This window comes from Lathyrus oleraceus, chromosome 7 (genome assembly GCF_024323335.1).
Source record: "Lathyrus oleraceus cultivar Zhongwan6 chromosome 7, CAAS_Psat_ZW6_1.0, whole genome shotgun sequence".
In the NCBI taxonomy this organism is placed as follows: domain Eukaryota; kingdom Viridiplantae; phylum Streptophyta; class Magnoliopsida; order Fabales; family Fabaceae; genus Lathyrus; species Lathyrus oleraceus.
The window spans coordinates 152,095,940-152,108,272 of NC_066585.1; the positions used below are offsets into that span (position 1 = coordinate 152,095,940).

The 12,333-nt window shown below is 37.0% G+C and overlaps 1 non-coding gene across 1 annotated transcript; it reads right to left on the minus strand.

Annotated features, from left to right (window-relative positions):
- Nucleotides 1-5,725: 5,725 nt before the first annotated feature.
- LOC127108708 (small nucleolar RNA R71) lies at nt 5,726-5,832 on the minus strand. Its single transcript, XR_007796230.1, has one exon. It is a non-coding gene; the product is annotated as a small nucleolar RNA R71 (small nucleolar RNA).
- Nucleotides 5,833-12,333: the final 6,501 nt, after the last annotated feature.

Consider the following 12,333-nt stretch of genomic DNA (forward strand, 5'->3'; position numbering starts at 1 on the left):
AATATTGATCCAAAAAATACGAGAGTTTCACCAATTTTTTAAAAATAAAATCCTCTTTCATATTTTGAATTAAAATTATTTTTTGGATCATTATTAATATTTTAATTGATTTTGTGAATATTTTTAATTGTTGAAAAATACTTTTAAGTTTCCAAAAATTCTGAAATTTTTTCTCCAAGGTCCTTTGACCTTGTTTGACCTATGATAAATCTCATGGCCATTTCTTTGGTGTTTTGATGAGGTTTTAGGAAATTGACCAACCATATTTAATTTGATGTATTATTTTTAGTATTTTTAATTGAATAAATACCAAATAAATTGTGTAGAGCCATTTTGATTGACTTTGGAAGTTTGACTTATGTTGTTGGGCCTTGGCCAAGGTTGATTTGACTTTGCTAAGTTAAGATCATTGGATTTAGGGGATTGATGGAATGTACATTCCATCTCCCAAAATGAATGAATGATCTTAATTTGGTAAAAGTCCTCCTTTGTCCAATTTGAGTTTGATCCATTTCCCCTCCCTCTTCATCCCATTCCCCTTATTTATGCATTCATGTCATGGACCTATGATATCTCTATATCCTAAGGCTAGTTGATTGCAAAATCAACATAAGTATGGATGAGATTAGGCCCCCACTTTTGCATATTCTTTTTGTGTGTGGTATGTTTTATGAACATAGTTCATTATACTATGTCTCTAACATTCATTAACACCAAAATTCTATTGCCCGACCTCAAATAGTTGTGACTTCTACCTAAGTCCAATTATGATTGCTTAACATAGTGCTAAATTTTTTACACAAAAGGAATAGAATTCTAGTTAGTGAGATTGTAAGTCTCCCCTCTTTTATGGTATTGTGTGGAAACTTGGCCTTTTTTCCTTCCTTTGGAAGATGTCTTGGTTCAAGGATCAATGCTTGTGATAAGTGGGTTGAGTGTCCTCCAAAGAATGACTTAAACAAAAGAGCAAAAGCAAAAGCAATACTAACTCCTAAGGCATTAACAACTAACATTTAATTCCAAGTCATTTACTTTTAATGCACTTTATTTTTTAAGCCTTATTCATTTGCCATTATTCATACCATTCTAATTGTTTATGTTAATGTCATTTTCACTTTGTCCACTTGGACCATATTTTGTGATATATTTTGTTTGTGAATATTGTGTTTGTTTGTGGGGTCTTTGACCATTAATGTACATAATAAGAACAAAAACCCTAAAAAATATCTTGTGTGGACTGTTGGTTTGACCTGAGACTATTGGACTTAGAATTTAGGCAACACTCCCTATGCAAAGGACTTGACCAATGCCAACTTTCATGTAAGCAAGTGCTTATAGTTTGAAACTTCATCTGATACATCATTGAAGATCCATTTGAGTTCATCTACAACATGATCATTGTGAAGCTGTTACTTTGAACCTATGACTTATGGCATCTTGAAATTCATCTGTTACTAGGGCAAATTTGAAGAGGATCATGGAATTGCTAAGCTTGGATGTGGCTATCTTTATTTGATACCTTGCTCTTCAAGTTGATATATTGTGCATGTTTGTTGCTTGATTCTAATGTCCAAGGGAATTTGGGTTTCTATATGACATTCTTGTCTATTGGATTGCAGGCCATTGGTCAGATCTTTTCAACTCTTAACTTTTAAGTTTATGCTTAGGATTAGTCACTTTATCTCTTCCCCATTTCTTTAATTTCAAAATCTCTCCCTCCTTTTAAAAAAAACTTCTTTGTTTATGCTTGTCTTTCTAAACTTAGACCATATTGCAAACTAGAAACTTTGGCCTTATGCCATTGCACTTTCAAACTTCTTTTCCTAATCAAACCTATAAATATACCTAACTATACTTGACTTAAAATTTTCAAAAGCCAAAAAGAATTAACTCATTCAAACCATTTTTAGGCCTTTTGTGCCTTTCAAACCTAACTTTTGTTAAAAGCAATGCATCCACTTTGAAATTTATACCACGAACTACGAGGTTTTGATCCCTCATTTTGATGTTGGTGCGTAGGCACAAGTCCGAAGGTCTTGTTAAACACAAAAATATAATTAATGAATTCTTTTCTCACCCCCCATTCTATTTGCTTGCAAACATCATTTGTACAAAAACACATATGCACACAAGAAAGGGCTCCCTAGGAGTACCTAGGAAACTTTGGGTGCTAACACCTTCCCTCTATGTAACCAACCCCTTACCTATAATCTCTGGCATTTTATTAGTTTTGATTTGAAAACTTCTTATTTGTGGGTTTTGTTCGTACTTTTCCCTTTTCCCTTGGAAACAATAAAAGCGTGGTGGCGGCTCTTGTTATTTGATATCTAGCTTATCCATAACTTGATGATCATGACTTTACCACTATAGTCAGTACAAGTATAATGTTGACATGGCGCCATATGTAACACCTTATTCCCCAAATTGCAATTATAAAGAATAAAAGACACTAGTGTACGTTACTTCAACACATTAGATATTGCTCATATATAAAAAAGTCATACTCGCAGTGGAAATTAAATTTATTACATCACCATATTATCCAAAGATAAGGAAAACGCATATAAAGTTCAATAAACATCATAAATCAAATTCCCGTACCATGATGTTACGTAATTAGAGCAATATCCCTTTAATACAGCGGAAAATAAATATAATATGAAAAGATAAGATGCATAGCCATCTCCCACTCACAAGAAATCATTGTTGCTGATTATCTGTACAACAAGTATTGAATACAAAACAAACCAGAAAGGGGTGAGAATAATCCTTACAAATGTTAACAGTGAAAATAAATAGCAGGATAGTTAAAAATAAAACTCAAAATTATTTTCACATCACAAAATCAATAATAGAAATTATAATATAATGCTAATGCACCAACGCCTCATCAAAATGCATGTGGTGCCAAGTTTTTGGGTATCAGAAGTGTGTTACTGATTTTATCCCACATCACTAGACAACATCCCTAACACCACTGGACCAAAGTCCTAACTGAAGGAGAATAGCGATCCAAAACGCAACGTAAATTACATTTTTTCTCCTTTAGTGATCCTTACGAATGGGCATGATCAGTGATAGAATCGTTACCTCTTGTGGCAATTGAAACCTTTGATGTGGATCTAAGGAGTGATCACAAATGTTGAATGGTAACAACGCCTCTACTCAGTCCACACGAACGGATTCCTTCAATCTCAGTGCTAGCTGCTACGAATGAGAGCTTTGAGTGAGTGAGAGAGAGAGAAACAAAATTTCAAATGCACAAATGCTTCTGCAAAAGGGTTCTATTTATAGAACCACTTGTGTGGGCTGCAAGCTAAAAAGCCCACTGATAACATGAAATAGTATCACATTCTAGGACTCAATTAAATTAAATTAAATTATTATTTACTTCAATTCATTTCATTTTATTAGATATTACGCGGTATTTTCTTTCTATTTATCTCAGGTGGTTTATTTGAAGCACAAGTAAAAAAGGAAGAAAAGGAGGTGCAAAAAGGAATGAAAAGAAGCAAATATCAAAAGCCAAAGCCCAACCCAAAAAGCACATGCGCTGTGCCTGTGACGAGCGTCACAAAGGCTGTGACGAGCGTCACGCTTTACACACTTGTGTGACGAGCGTCACACATGGTGTGACGGACGTCACACCATTCCCGTATATTTTTGGCACCAGGAACGCAACATACCACGTTGAAGCTACTTTCACGCTTGACCCTTGGAACGTGAAGACCATGTACACGGAAAACCCTTGGAAGCAGTTACAAAAAGTAGCAGTATAAATAGTAGCTTTTTGGAAAGCTCTTGGTTCCACGCAGCCACGCTTCCACACTTCTTCGCCGTTTTCTCTTTTTCGCAATTTTTCTCTTCCAGCAGTACAAGCACATTTTTTACAGCATTACTTTTACAATTTTTATATTGTTTCCTTTGCAATTTCTATTTTCTTTTCCAGCGATTAATTAATTTTTCGCACAATAGTTTCTACACCGGAAACTATTGTGTACCTTTCACCGGATCTAACCTTACGTTAGAATCTAGTTTTTTTATTCCTTCGCTTTTATTTTTCTGTTTGATTGAAGAATTCAAGAACAAATCCAACCGGCCTGTGGTGGAGTGTTCAAGACTGCTATTTAATTTCCCAGGTTCTTTAATTATTGTTTGAATTTATATATGTCCTGCTTTATTGTTGATTTATATTATTTGCCTGAGATGAATTTTTTTATGCATGATAATTATTTAGATCTGTTTAGCATGTCTGGCTAATTTATTTAGGTATCAGTATGTAGAGTAAGCGGAATGAAGGAATCAAAACCAAATTGGTTTAATTAAGTTTAAAATTAAAATCACTCTTTTTACGGTCTCAATTTACAGGTTTAATAACAAAGTTTTTGTACGAAAGTAAAAGACATAAAGAAGTTAAAAGCAATAGAACAAGAGTTTGAGTTTTTGACTGGACAGTGTAAATTGGACATTAATTCTAGATCAGGGCGAGAGCAATTTTTAGAGTTAATTAAATTCTAATCTTTTTCAAAAAGTATTTTTAAAGATTGAATGTGAGGACGAGAGTTAAGCATTTGAATTTGATTATATAACCTAAGTCAACAGAGCGAGAGTTTGAGATAAGGGTGTTTAAACGATTAGTGTTTTCTTAAAAAGAGTTTCTACGGATTCTATTGTTTTCAAAAAGTGGTTTTTGACTTAACTAATAAGTGACAGCTACGTTAATATAAAATCATAGTTTATTCAACAGAGCGAGAGTTTGAGATAAGACTTTTAATCAATAGTGTCAACTGAAAGGATTTATTTTAAAACCAAGAAACCAACAAAGAATTGATTCCCTAATTACGACGAACTACATACCGATATCCGCTTATTAGATATTTATTTTAGATCTTATTTTAGTTTTAACTTTTCCCCCAAACAATCAAAGTATCATCTGCCTTAGCTTTACGAAGTAACCTTAGAAAACGGTATATCGATTCATAAGTCCCCGTGGGATCGATATCTTTTAAAATTACGCGATAGAACTGTGCACTTGCAGTTTGTACCCCAATTCGACTCATAAAGTCGAGCGATCAAGTTTTTGGCGCCGTTGTCGGGGACTTATATTTAGTCGATATCGTAACTCTTCTGTTACGCTGTAGAGACTAAGGCTTTTCTTTTTCTTTTCTTTCTTTCGTTGATTTGTATGCCACATACTCGCTCACAAGGCGAGCCGTTCTACTTACGAATCAACAATATCGAACTATATCTCCGAGTCTTACGACGAATTCGGGAATATCGTGCTGCAAACAATCTCCCTCCTGTTGAACTTCCTGATTTCAAAAATATTTTCCCTTCGATACCCGAGATGGCAGAACCAGCTCGTGCTCTTCGAGATTATGCCGCTCCATCGCAAGATGAACCGCATTCGAGTATTGCTCCACCCGCAATCGAAGCAAACAACTTTGAACTTAAACCTTCACTGTTGCAGGCAGTGCAACAAAACTAATTCTCTGAAAATCCTACCGAGGATCCAAACCTTCATTTATCCGTATTTGTCCAATACGCTGATACTGTTAAAGCTAATGGTGTCACTTCAGAGGCAATTCGACTTCGTCTTTTTCCTTTCTCGTTAAGAGATAGCGCTAGAAGATGGCTTCAATCTCTTCCTTCCAACTCAGTCACCACATGGAACGAGTTGAAAAAAGTTTTTCTTGCTCGATATTTTCCTCCGAGCAAAACAGCTATGTTAAGAGCCCAGATAAATGGATTTAAACAGAAAGATAACGAGTCTCTCTTCGAAGCATGGGAAAGATATAAAGACATGATGAGACTTTGTCCCCACCATGGTTTAGAAGACTGGTTAGTAATTCATACCTTCTATAATAGTCTCCTGTACAACACGAGGTTAACAATAGATGCCGCCGCAGGTGGTGCACTAATGAACAAACCATATGCTGACGCTTACCAACTTATCGAAAGCATGGCTCAAAACCACTATCAGTGGGGAAGTGAACGAACAATGGTAGAAAAACCTCAAACGAAAACTGGCATGTACGAGATAAGTAACCTTGATCATGTTAATGCAAAAGTGGAAGCTTTGGCCCAGAAAATTGAAAGTTTAAATGTATCACCTCCAGCTACCGTGGTAGCCATAACTCAGAATTGCGAAGTCTGTGGAATCCAAGGTCACACTCCTGCAGATTGTCAACTCCTAACAGGAATCCAAGCGGAGCAAGTAAACTATGCTCAAGGAAGCCCCTACTCGCATACCTATAACTCAAATTGGAAGAATCATCCCAATTTTTCATATAAGAGTAATAATGCTTTATACGCACCTGGACAATCTCCAAATCAAGTCCCAGCTATACCTCCGGGATATCAAAAGCCGATCCCATCTACACCTAACAGTAACGCCCCTAGGAAATCCAACTTGGAAATCATGATGGAAAACTTTATAGCTTCTCAACAGCAAACCAATAAAGATTTCTTAAACCAGAATGTACACACTGGCGAACAAATTAAACAACTAGCAAGTAAAGTAGATGCCCTGGCTACTCATAACAAAATGTTGGAAACACAAATATCACAAGTAGCTCAACAACAAGCGCCTACTGCTGCCCCAACTGGTACATTTCCTGGCCAACCCCAACCTAACCCGAGAAGCCACGCTCATGCAATTATACTGAGAAGTGGAACGGAAGTGGAAGGACCGTCTGACCCAAGGATAGAAAACCAAAACTCTAAAAAATCAACTGAGGAGGAAAGTGAACCTAAGGAAAAGGAAGAGAGTAATAAGGAAACCGTAGAAAAGAAGGAACCTTATGTACCTCCACCACCTTATAAACCACCTATCCCTTACCCTCAAAGGCTTATTAAAACCAAAGATGCGGGCCAATTTAAAAAAAATTGTTGACCTACTAAAACAATTAAACGTTACAATTCCGTTTACAGAAGCTATTACGCAGATGCCCTCATACGCCAAGTTCTTAAAAGAAATTCTTTCTAATAAAAGGAAACTTGAAGATAGAGAAACCGTTACACTCACCGCTGAATGTAGCGCTATAATCCAGAATATGCCTCCTAAACTCAAAGATCCGGGTAGTTTCTCTATACCCTGTCACATAGGAAAATTTGTCATCGACAAAGCCTTATGCGATTTAGGAGCCGGTATTAGTGTTATGCCTTTATCCATATGCAAGAGACTTGAAATGGGAGAATTAAGACCAACTAAAATGTCTGTGCAACTAGCAGATCGTTCCGTTAAATATCTTGTAGGAATTCTTGAAAACGTTCCAGTGCGCATAGGTCAATTCTACATTCCAACTGATTTTATAATTATGGATATTAGAGAAGATGAAGTTACACCCATTATACTGGGAAGACCGTTCTTAGCAACTGCCGGTGCAATCATAGACGTAAAACGAGGACGACTCACTTTTGAAGTAGGAGAAGAGAAAATTGAGTTCATTCTTTCCCAATTTTTGAAAGCACCTGCAATAGAAGATACATGTTACTTCATGGATATTATCGATGAATGCATAAAAGAAACGGAAAAAGACAAATCATCTGACTATCTTGTAGAAGACAAACTTAACCAATGTTTAGCAATAACACCGGACCCTACGCAATGCCTTAAGAAACCAACCCTAGACCTGAAAACACTTCCCAAAAAATCTGAGATATGAATTCCTAGACTTAGAACTTGAACGACAAGTGATAGTTAATGCTGACCTAGGAAGACTCGAAACAGAAAAACTCCTGCATATCTTAAGAAAATATCCAACCGCACTAGGTTACAACATCACCGATCTTAAAGGAATAAGTCCTTCTATTTGTATGCACCGCATCATGCTAGAAGAAGACTGTAAAAATTCTAGGGAACACCAGAGGAGACTAAACCCGATCCTGAGTGAGGTAGTGAAGAAGGAAATAACCAAGTTATTAGAGGCAGGTATCATATATCCTATATCTGATAGCCAATGGGTTAGTCCTGTACACGTAGTACCAAAGAAAGGAGGTATAACAGTCATTGAAAATGAAAAAGGAGAAACTATAACCAAACGAATCGAATCGGGATGGAGAATATGCATTGGCTATAGGAAACTAAACAAAGCAACCCGAAAAGATCATTTCCCTTTACCATTCATTGACCAGATGTTAAAACGATTAGCAAAACATTCTCATTTCTGTTATCTAGACGGTTACTCAGGTTTCTTTCAAATACCGATTCACCCTGATGACCAAGAAAAGACAACGTTCACGTGTCCTTTTGGTACCTTCGCTTATAGACGAATGCTGTTTGGCTTGTGTAATGCTCCTGCAACCTTCCAAAGGTGCATGATGGCAATATTCGCCGATTTTCTAGAAAACATCATGGAAGTATTTATGGATGACTTTTCCGTATGCGGACAAAGCTTTGAAGAATGCCTTGAAAACCTAGAAAGAGTTCTAGAGCGATATGTAAAAGTAAACCTAGTACTTAATTGGGAAAAATGTCACTTTATGGTACAAGAAGGAATTGTTTTAGGACACATCATCTCGAACAAAGGAATTGAAGTAGACAAAGCCAAAATAGAGGTAATCGAAAACCTTCAACATCCGAAAACTGTGAGAGAAGTACGAAGCTTCTTAGGACATGCCGGTTTTTACCGACGATTCATTAAAGACTTCTCTAAAATAACTAAACCTTTAACCGGGCTATTAATGAAAGATGTTGAATTCATATTCGACAATAGATGTTTAGAAGAATTTCAAACGCTTAAACAAGCACTGATCTCCGCACCCATAATGCAGACACCAGATTGGAATGAACCATTCGAAATAATGTGTGATGCCAGTGATTACGCTGTAGGTGCTGTTTTAGGGCAACGAAAGGATAAAAAGCTTCACGTTATATATTACGCAAGTAGAACTCTAGATGAAGCACAAATGAATTACGCCACAACCGAGAAAGAACTTCTAGCAGTAGTGTTTGCGCTAGATAAATTTCGTTCTTACCTGGTCGGAGCCAAAATAATCATCTACACTGACCACGCTGCTATCAAATACCTCTTAACAAAAAAGGATGCTAAACCTAGACTCCTAAGGTGGATCCTGTTGCTACAAGAGTTCGATTTGGAAATCAAAGACAAGAAAGGAACTGAAAACGTAGTAGCAGATCACCTCTCTAGACTTGAGAACCTTGAACCGGAAAGAACATCAATCAACGATGATTTCTCGTACGATAAACTTATAGCTACTTTGGAAGAAAATAACGCTGATAAACAGGTAGAAACCACCTTAGTTATATCTGTTACACCGTGGTACGCTGACCTCGTCAATTATTTAGCTGCCGGAATAGTTCCACCTACTTTATCCTACCAGCAGAAGAAACGATTCTTCTATGACATAAAACACTATTACTGGGATGACCCCTTACTTTTTAAAAGAGGCCCCAATGGTATTTTCCGTCGGTGTATACCCGAAGAAGAGATAGAAAATATAATCCAACACTGTCATTCCGCTCCTTATGGTGGACATGCAAGTACATCCAAGACCTGCTCTAAAATCCTACAAGCCGGTTTTTATTGGCCAAATATATGGAAGGATGTATATGCAGCTATTAAGAAATGTGACAGATGTCAACGCACAGGAAACATATCTAGACGTGACGAGATGCCACAAAAGGGCGTTTTGGAAGTAGAGATTTTCGACGTGTGGGGAATAGACTTCATGGGACCTTTTCCATCCTCTTTCGGTAACAAATACATACTCGTGGCAGTTGACTACGTATCAAAATGGATTGAAGCTATAGCTTCTCCAACAAACGACACACGAGTAGTAACTAGACTCTTTAAGAATATAATATTTCCAAGGTTTGGTGTCCCAAGAATAGTAGTCAGTGATGGTGGATCGCATTTCATATCCAAGGTACTGGAAAAACTACTGCTTAAGTATGGCGTAAGATATAGAGTAGCGACACCTTACCACCCTCAAACCAGTGGGCAAGTGGAGGTGTCTAACAGAGAGATTAAACAGATACTAGAGAAAACAGTCGCCACTTCAAGGAAAGACTGGTCATTGAAACTACCAGAAGCTTTATGGGCTTACCGAACTGCTTACAAAACTCCCATAGGGACAACCCCATTTAAGCTCATTTATGGAAAATCCTGTCACCTCCCGGTAGAATTAGAACATAAAGCCTATTGGGCTATTAAAATTCTAAATTTAAACTATAAAGCCGCCGGCGAAAAGAGAATCATTGATATAAGCGAATTAGAGGAACTCAGAAGAGACGCTTACGAAAATGCCAGAATCTACAAAGAAAGAACAAAACAATGGCATGACAAGCGCATATCAAGGAAAATCTTCAAACAAGGCGATACAGTCCTTTTATTTAACTCTAGGCTAAAGTTATTTCCGGGAAAACTACGATCTAGATGGTCAGGTCCTTTTCAAATCACCAATGTTTTTCCCAGTGGAGCAGTAGAAATTAAAGGCAAATCTATGGAACCATTTACCGTAAACAGGCAACGTCTAAAACATTATCACTATGCAGAAAACAATGAAGATTCGCAAGTCTTGCACTTAGACGAAATGCCTCCAGAACTTATAGATTATAATTGATAGTTTTTATGTCGAGCTTGCGACATTAAACAAAGCGCTTAGTGGGAGACAACCCACAAATATTTATTTATTTTATTTCTTCCTTAATTATTCTTTTAATTTTTATTTAGTATTCTTTCTTAATTTATTTTAATTTATTAAAAAGCCTTTTCCTTCTTCTTTCGGCATTTGGCCAAATCCTGACTAAAACTCTTGTTTTTCTTTTCTCTAGCTAACACTAACCTGATGGGACAAATTGACCGTATGGGTATCAAATTCAGAGGAACAACTCAGAAACAAAAGTTGGAGGAACTAGCCACGAGAGAGATGCTACCTAGTTTGTATGCTGATGATTGGGCAATGAATGCCCTTGGACTAAGAGAGAGTGTCCTGTATTTGCTGAATCAGATTGGGTGGGAAACCTCTCCTATCCGTAGATAATTTGTCACTTACCGGAGACTAACATTAGAATTCCTTAGCTCCCTGATCTATCTACCTAGCCATGGAAAAGGAATAAGCAGAGGTTTTATCCAGTTCAAAATGTTTAACATGGAGTACCAATTTAATATTCGAGACTTTACCAACCTTTTAGGTTTCCCTACCTCCTTTGACACATTCACAATGAGCCAAGAAGAACTTTTTGAATATAGAGAACTTGAACACTTTTGGGGTAACTTGACTGGAAATGACGATCCCGAGGAACATGAGTTTCTCTCTGGAAACATACATAACCCGGCCTTTCGCTATTTCCATAAGATCCTGACCCACACCTTATTTGGGAAGAAGCCAAACAGTACCATAGTTTCACGTGATGAACTCTTCATCATATTTTGTGCTTCCCAGAACCGTCCAGTAAACGGTGCAACTTTAATGCTAGCAAATTTAGACCACCTTATCCAAGATGAACGAGCACCAATTTGAATAGGCGGTTTGATAACCATGATTTGTAATGCTATCGGATTACGTCAGCCTATGCTTGACTTAAGCCCTTTTTGTGGCATTACTATTATGAGTCTACCCTTCCTCTTCAACACTATGTTTATAATAAACCTAGGGTCTGATGAGTTTGAGCTTATAATTAATAACCAAGTTCTTTGCCTATTCACCATGCCCGATCCTAGGACCAGTGTTCATAACCGCAATAACTGGCTCTACAATCTGAACGAAACCCCCTCTCCTGCTAGATCCACTGAATCCATCCAGGACTATGAGATTTGTGATGACCAGATCCCTTATGCTGAATCTGACCCCCAGACACCATCTGGTTACTATGATATTGATCCTCCTCCTCAACCTGTTCAGACCGAAGAATCGGCAATATCCGACCTTAGACATCATATGCCCGGAACTGATTATAACACCGCCATTGAAGCTTTGATGTCAGAACAAGACGCCCTCAGAGAAGAGCTCGCTAACATGAGACAAGAATTTCTGGGATACATGAACGGTATGACAAATCAGTTTCACGAGTTACTATATCGTGTTAACTCCTTTGCTCCTCCGACCAGAGATCATGCAGATGGATAGAAGTTGTTTTTCTTAGTTATTTAGTTTTAAGTTAGATTATTTATTAATGTTATTTCAAATTATGTTCGTATTTGTTTCTTTTTCGCATTTTTGTTTTTTCCTTCCAATGTTACATTATGATTATTTTATGAAGCTATTGATTTATCCTATTTTATTATGAATTATGCAATATCTATCAATAATGCTCTCTACTGTTGCTGCCTACATAAATTATTAAAAATATAATATAATTATGCACTA